The sequence below is a fragment of the Sinocyclocheilus anshuiensis genome, unplaced genomic scaffold, assembly GCF_001515605.1.
Source record: "Sinocyclocheilus anshuiensis isolate Anshui unplaced genomic scaffold, SAMN03320099.WGS_v1.1 scaffold366, whole genome shotgun sequence".
NCBI classification, from domain to species: domain Eukaryota; kingdom Metazoa; phylum Chordata; class Actinopteri; order Cypriniformes; family Cyprinidae; genus Sinocyclocheilus; species Sinocyclocheilus anshuiensis.
In genome coordinates this window covers 76162-84735 of record NW_015547673.1, presented here as the reverse complement: position 1 = coordinate 84735, position 8574 = coordinate 76162, and the positions used below count along the sequence as shown (strand labels likewise).

At 37.9% G+C, this 8574-nt stretch overlaps 1 pseudogene; it reads right to left on the bottom strand.

The window, feature by feature from the left end:
- The window catches only part of LOC107702825 (membrane-associated guanylate kinase, WW and PDZ domain-containing protein 1-like), a 76937-nt pseudogene that overhangs the window by 67676 nt on the left and 687 nt on the right, over positions 1–8574 (bottom strand).

The following is an 8574-nucleotide window of genomic DNA, read 5'->3' as shown; positions in this document are numbered from 1 at the left end:
TTTTTTTTACTTTAAACCGCATAAACACATTGCATTACACCAAATACACAGAATAATGTTCTTTTTAGCAACATCATAGGACCCCTTTAAATTAAGATTTGCTAGGGCAATTTTAGTATAATATACATTTACCTCAATTATGGAAAAAAAAAATTTTTATATTTAACAAGACAATATGTGTACCTTAACATTAAAATATTCTTCAAAATATTTTTGTGAGCAAAATGTATGAATCATATTTTAGATGTAAAGTTATGTTTATACACATTACATTTTACGTTGTATAGTTAATGTTTACAGTATTATTTTAGTGTCACAAGTTGGAGTTTGGTGTTTTCTATTAGCATAGTTGACACTAGTAAAATCGTAATCGGCTAGTGGTTAAACGGATCGTAGTTGATCCATGATCCGTACGGACCAAGCGCCACGGTTCGGCACGCATGTGATCCACGGATTAATTGCAACATTTAACCATAATAGATAGCATAATAGAGTATAAGTTTATAATTTGTTCGTATTTACACAAGCAATTTTAAACAATTCCAGAGAGAAAAGGCGAAAGGGAACTCGATTCGTTACTCGCGCGCTGTTCTGTTCTCTACGCGCACACACATGAAGCATGCACACGCGTTTCAGATGGCGCGCGAACACCGAACTGAATCCTATGACAATCTGGCGCTTCTGAATCAGCGACTGTAAGTATGTTTTGTTATTAGTTTAAGTATTTGCTATTGACTGTTCAAATGCGGAGTTTTGCGCAGCGCAGAGTAACGCGTCGTGTGTGTGTGTGTGAGGGGAACCGGGTCACATCACAGGAGAGTGAACTGCCTGTCTGAAATCATAGCATGTCAGCTGTCTTAACCGTGGCTTGTGTACTGCATCATCACTGTGTCTGTCACGCGACTCTGTTGCCCTTTCGGGCTTGAACTGATGGTAAAACTAACGACATTATTAACTGTCTTGATATTTACTTTGAAAGCTGAAGCTCACGATTATGGTAAGGGGCGTTACATTTCCGACGCGTGCTTGTGGTGTTCGGCCAATCACAATGCACTGGGTCAGCTGGCCAATCAGAGCAGACTGCGCTTGTCAAAGGAGGGGGCTTTGTTGAAAACGACGTGTTTGAGAGAGGCGGGGCATAGAGGACCTAGAATAATGTACAGTATTTGAAAAATTATGTGTTTTTTGAACATTAAAGCATGTCAACATATTCTGTTACACAAAATATACAAAATAATGATCTTTAAAATAGCATCATATGACCCCTTTAATGATAAACAAAGTCATCCTCTGACCTTCTATTTACCACCTATTATTATGGCTGTATATTTTGGTATAAACATTATTTCAGTTAACGAAAGGGTCAATGCTGTTCCGCAAATCTTAGAGCCCCCGCCTACAATAAACTGCAGTCTCAACAGAGACCTGCCCAAAATATGAAAGTAAAGAGAAGAGTGTAAACAAAATGACTCAATTACAAGAGTGTCTAATTGAATTCCACAGTCAATCAATCAAAAGAGGGCAAAGAACGTTTGAAAAGGAGAGACAAACAGAATGAAGATGTATTACATTAATCCACGAAAGGCTTAAATTCTAAAGAACATAAATGTTGTTTATCAAAGAAGAATTTCATAACGATATAATGTGCATAATAGCAATAAAACTGTCCACCAAGGCAGAAGACAACTACACATCTCTGTGTCAGCAACAAACCACAGTAAAACAGTACGTTATCTGCCACATGACATCTATCTTAACAGAAATAAACAAGAGCTGTAAGGTGAATATTGAACCTGTAGGATCTGATTAATCTTATAAACATGCAGTGACAGCTTCTGCTCAACAATCTAGAACATTTATTCCAGTCAAAGCTGGAAAAGCACCTCATTGGTATGAGAAACACCTTGCTCTAATAGGAATATCACTCAGTGTGAAATACACATCTGTGTTTGGGCGGACTGATTGTTATGCAGACTGTGGACAAAAGTGAGGAAGACAAAGGAAACAAATCTTTGAATTATTGCTGAGCATTTCACCTTGCAGGTTTTCTCCTTTACAAAGTCTGTGAGGAATCAATTTACTCAGTTATCCCCATCTTGTTTGTTTATCTTTGTTTTATTAGTGCTGGTACGCATGACAACTCTGCACAATGAAATGAGTGGGGAATTTACTTTCCTTCACAGAATCCCAAGGGAACAGCAGTCCAATAAAGCTTTTTTATATATATACTGTATATATCTTATATTACAAGGGTCTAAAAATATTAATTTTATATTTGAACATCAGAAATTTTGATACACGACGACTGCCCAAATTTTCACATCAATTATGCTCACCCATGTGAAAAGAAATACACTGTAGCATACTTATTATTGAGATAATATACTTAAAAATATTAATGGGTTTATCTCCCCCAAAAGTGTAAACATTGAGCCTCTCAAGCCACATTAAACATATACAGCAGTAGTCCACTAACCATAAAGAAATGTAATATATCACATATATTGCACTATCAAAAGTGATATTGCTATACATGCTACCTATAAGGTTAGGATGCCTCCTTTCAATAAGTCTGTTTGTGAAATTTCATCCCTGCTTATATATTCCACAGTCAACTGTAAGTGGTATTACTGGAAACTGGAAGCATTTAGGAACAGCAGCAACTCAGCCATGATTCGTAAGACCATGAAAAGTCACAGAGCCGGTCATCGAGTGCTGAGACACATGATGCATACAACTCGCCAACGCTCTGCTGATTCCATAGCTGAAGACTTCCACACATCCACTGGCATTAATATCAGCACAAAAACTGTATGATGGGAGCTTCATGAACGGGTTTCCATGGCCAAGCAGCTGCATGCAAGCCTCACATCGCCATGTTCAATGCTAAGCGCTGAATGGAGTGGTGTAAAGCACACAACCACTGGACTCTGGAGCAGTGAAAACCTGTAGAGTGATGAATCATGGAGGAGGGGGAGGGGTTTCAGGGGACCAACTCAATATTAATGTCTATGTATTTAGAATGCAATGTCATTAAAGCCAATGTAATGGTCAGGTGTCCCAATACTTTTGTTTACATAGCATATGTACACATTACATTTGCATATGGGCAGATCCGTCAGTATTTCCAGCTCAACCAATAGCGACAGTTTAGGGCGTGGCTACTGTAGCAGGCTGAGCCAGATGGTGTTTGACCAGCGACCATGGTTGATGCGTTACATGGGAAAAGAAATTCAGATTCGGTTACAGAAGTGTAAGTCAAAATTCACAGACTTGCTAAAATATGCAGAGACGGACAACGGGGAAAAACAAGGATAAAAAATATTGGCAGTGCTTTTACAAAAATGAAGGTATCTGATAGAATGTTTGAGTTTCGAGATGCCGAACTTGCGGAGTTTCTTCTAAAGAAGTAAGATGAACTCAGGTAAGCTCAGTTCCATTCAAAAAGTATTTAGATTTCTGAATGGATTACTTTTTTCGCTTTTCACAATCATTTTATTTGACATCAAAATACATTGTGTACAACAGGCGAACGCATTATTAGTAAGAATAATTTAGGCTTTGGCATAGTCTAACATTTTTAATAACCCGCATTTGAGCAGTTATGTCACCCCTTCCCTGTCCTAACCTGTATTTGACTGCTCTGACCCTAATCTTACATCACCCTCCAAGGAGAGATTTGCTGGAGGCCGCAGCCAGCCCGTACATCTTAAATTACAAACGACCTCCAAATGAACCTGAGCATCCATACAGCCTATAGACTGCTGGAGAACGTCTGGAAGTAACACATCTCTCATCTAATCACTCTCCCGCACCCTCGGACACGGGCTGCATTAAACTCTGTGATGCTCAATCTTGCCCAAATCTGGGCCACTGGTGTAGCAGACACAAATGGACAGCCGTGACAGATTTAAAAATAAAATCTTAAACGTGAGTGGGCTGAAAAACACACACCAAACATTCCCAAACACAACACACACCCACCCACACCCACATTAGACTTAATACCCATGAAGCTGATTCCAATCAGGGTAGGAAATAAATGTGCTACTATCAATTTAATTTGTACACTATTGTTAAACATTTTGTCACTGGTAAGATTTTTTTATGTTTTTTGAAAAAAGTCTCTTATGCTCACCAAAGCTGCATTTACTTGATTAAAAAAATACATTAAAATAGTAATATTGTGAAATATACAATTTAAAATGTTCTATTTTAATATATTTAAAAAAGTAATTTATTCCTGTGATGCAAAGCTGAATTTTCAGCGTCATTACTCCAGTCTTCAGTCACATTATGCTTCAGAAATCATTCTTATATGCTGATTTGGTGCTCAAGAGACATTTCTTCAGGGTTCTTCTGATAATAGAAAGTTCAAAAGAACAGCATTTATTTGATTTAGAAATCTTTTGTAACACTAGAAATGTCTTTTACTGTCACCTTTGATCAATTTAATGCATCCTTGCTCTATAAAAGTATGAATTATTTTAAATAAAAATATTTACAAAATTAAATATTAAAAATCAAATTTTCAATGATAGTTTACATTGTCAAAATTCAAGCCTCTAGTCTAAAGTGTTTGTGTAAAAACACAAAGATCTGATGTTTCTTTGCAAACAAAAATGGTTTTGGAAAAAAAACAAGCAAAGTACTTCAGAGATTCAGTCATAGATCAAAAGTGACAATGCAAAATTACATGCATGAAAGCTTTTAATTTTATTTTTTTCTTTGTCGAAAGGCTTTTATTGTCAGAGATAAAACATAATTGTCTCTGCATGATGTGCAAAGACCCAAAACAAAAGTATGACGGAGCAAAATGCTTGCGTGGGAGTGGTGATTGTCTATAGAGATAGAGAGCGAGAGAAAGACTAAGATGTTGACATAACATATGGCAGATGAAAAATTACCCAAACACAAGAAAAAAAAATGTCTTGGTATATTGTGACATGACTAAAGACTCTAAAGCTAGACAATGACAATGACATGATATCGGAGAAAGTAAAACCATCACAAATCATGAATCCTGAGTTGTGTTTAGATAGAAGGGCAAAAATAAGAGGAGACTGAGTTTGTATAGATGAAATGTCAAAGGAGAAACAGACAGAAGGACAGAAAGAAAAGGGAAATTAAACTGGAAGACAGGCTTGGCCACAGAGAGTCCCAGCATGCTCGGCTAGGTCACAGTGCAGTAACCTGAGTGGGAAAGATTGTGCTGAATCAGATGCCATCGCTGAAGTTGACCCTCCATCGCTCCCTTCTGAGCTCTCTCTCCCCACCAGCCTCCTTTTCTCTCCTTTCACCCCGCCTCCTCATCCTTTCTTCAGTCCCTTACCCCTCTGTTTCTCCATCCCTCGCTCTTCTCCTGCTCACTGATATTGATCCCTGCAGCCCTCCCTCTCGCCTCCTCAGTGCAGCCTACTGCTCAAGGCTGTGTGCGGTTCTCTTGTAACCATTTTACAGTGACATGCTTATGTCCTACCTGCCATGCCTCCATCACCGTTCAGACTTATATGTGTTGTTCGAAGCAACAGATATGTCAAGGTCCATTTGGTCTGGATAATGAAGCGAGAGGTACTATGGTCCAGGTATTGACTCTTAGGTTAAATAGTGGGAAGATAAAGAACAATACAATCTCAATTGCACCACACTTCACTAACCCAAGGTAAGACTTAAGTGTTCAAACAGTTTGGTTCATTGATTGGTGTGTTTTGATAGTTTTACTATACTTTTTTTTGCCCTTGGCGGTAAGGGGATGTTGTGTTGTGCCATTACTTTATGCTTAAAGGGACAGTGCACCCAAAAATTAACATTTCATCATCATCGACTCCCTCATGTCAATCCAAGCCATATTTTTAAATACAAAAGGAAATTTAAGTCATTATGTACCAACAGCATTTGGGTCAAAAAATAGGAGAGTCCATGGCAAAGGAAAGTAAAAACCTTTTAAAATTATTTTTAAAATGTGTTTAAAATAAATGAGCCAAGTCCCTGTAAATGAACTCTTTCTATTCATGTGGGTTTCATATGGTTTTGAAAAAGTTTTAATTTAATAACTCTAAAAATGTCATGCGGTGTGACAACCAAGTAAAAATAATAACATACTTTCTTTACACCTTGAATACATGTCAGTGTACACATCTTAGTCATTATTAATTCTATTAATTTTTTTTTACATATTTCTACGTATAGACTTAAAAATCGATTTAATTATTATTTAGGCTAATAATTAAATAATTTAATTTATTTGTTTTTGTTTTTGGAGAGGCGCACCACATGACATTTCATTAATCTTGCCTTGTCATATAAAGGATAAATGATATAAGAGACTTGCTGACCTTGTCATAAATTTGTGAGCGTCTGCAGTGGTCCTCTCTATCAAATAATTTCCTGTTTAATTTAGTTTTGCTCACACCACGACTTTTATTTTTCTAAGAAATAATAAAAGATAATGGCAAACTTAACAGCCTCTAGTCTCGCGTAGCCAGACCTTCAGACTGATGGCAGAAGGTCTGGGAATCTTGGTCACTTTGAATGGCCAAGGCCCGCCCAAGAGGCCATATGACTGACAGGTAAAGCAACCAATCACGTTTCGTTTTGTGCCGCGTCATGTTTACGGGTGTGGAAATGTCCCCACAATAACAGACCGGTGTGTAAAACTTTTGGACATATTTTAAAGAGTCTATGCCGCAAACTTGACATATTTCACATACTTTTGAAAATCCAGCATTTAGTTGATCCTGACGCGTAGCCAGACCTTCAGACTGATGGCAGAAGGTCTGGGAATCTTGGTCACTTTGAATGGCCAAGGCCCGCCCAAGAGGCCATATGACTGACAGGTAAAGCAACCAATCACGTTTCGTTTTGTGCCGCGTCATGTTTACGGGCGTGGAAATGTCCCCACAATAACAGACCGGTGTGTAAAACTTTTGGACGTATTTTAAAAAGTCTATGCCGCAAACTTGACATATTTCACATACTTTTGAAAATCCAGCATTTAGTTTATCCTGATAAGCACTCATTGTCACAGTTGTAAACACAACGGCTTTCTTCTAACATGAGGGGGTTTGGCGTCACAGCATATTTGTTTCCAGGCGGAATGTTAAAGAAAGCGACACACACGTCTCCCGGAAATCCTGTATAATTCAACCAATCCGATGACGACTTCGAAACTCCCGAAGTGTTTCCAATTTTGTATGCGATATGCATCAGACGTTCAGCCAACGGTCCGTGGGCGTGAAGTCTGAGGCTGAGACTAAACAGCCTCTGGTTAATACATGTTTTAGTTGTATGGAAAAGAGCAGCATAAACACTCTTCAAAGTATCTCCATTTATGTTTCATGGAAAAAAAGTAAGTCATAATGGTTAGAACATGATGACAGAACTTTCATTTTTGGATGAACTAACTTTTTTACTCAGAAATTGCTAATAAATTTCACAATTCATTTCAAATAAATGGCAAGTAGTTTAGTTTTATTTACAACTTTGAAAAATCAATTTTTGCAGTGTAGTGTGACATCACTTCCTTTCCAAACGACCTTCACAATTTCTCACATAATGACTGATGTCAATTCCATTACACATCTGAGACTGAATAAGTTGAAACAGATTAGCAGATTGTGATGGTCTTGTAATGCAAACAGTGAGCTCAAAGAAGCAGAATTGTCTTGGAGTGCTGTCCTACACAGCAAGGGTAAACTGCAGCATCCTCACATCTCTCTCTCCTTCAACCACACCTTCTACACATCACCTTGAATATGCATGACGTGAGATGTGGACTGTGCATATAATCACACAATTAACAACCTCGCACAATACATGTTTTGCACAGAGGATCAGAATCATCTTATTAGCAGACGCTCAGCTATCAGATGAAGCAACATTCAGACAGCTTCAATAAGACGATTATAAGTAACTGGCCAGAAGTTGGATAGACAATTTAGCTGAAATTGAGAAGGTGAGGAGAGGCTAGCATTAGTACACACACTTCCATATGTTCATGAACACACACACACAGCCTGTAGTGTGAAGTGAGTGTTTCTCAAGGGTTCGGGATGGGGAATATTGCAATTGTTGCTTTCTTCAGACTTCTGTCTCTTCCTCGCTCTCTCTTTCTCATATTAATGAATGATTCATAACTGTAGGATAACCTTGACTGCTACCTGAGCCTTCAGCAATGCACTGTTGTGAAGTCTGGGTCACAACATTCATTATTTCAGTAGCACATCAGGACAGACACAAACACACACACCTCAACAACTCAGCATCTCTCTGCCTGTTTCTTTGACACATACACCAGTCACATACAAATGACTGTGATTCAAAGTTATATAAACATATTCACACATGCATGCTTTTCATTTTAAACCTGATTAAATGCAAACACACGAAAGCTGATAACATGAAAGATGGTGTGCATTACATCCATGGAAGAAAACCTCAAAGTAACAGATTTACAGCATCAATACATTTTTCGAGAAACAAACAAACTAAAGAAATTGGGATTGTGCATGTCTGGATTCATCTGAATGTACAGATGATGAAGGTAAATAATTACTATACCAACAAATAAATATA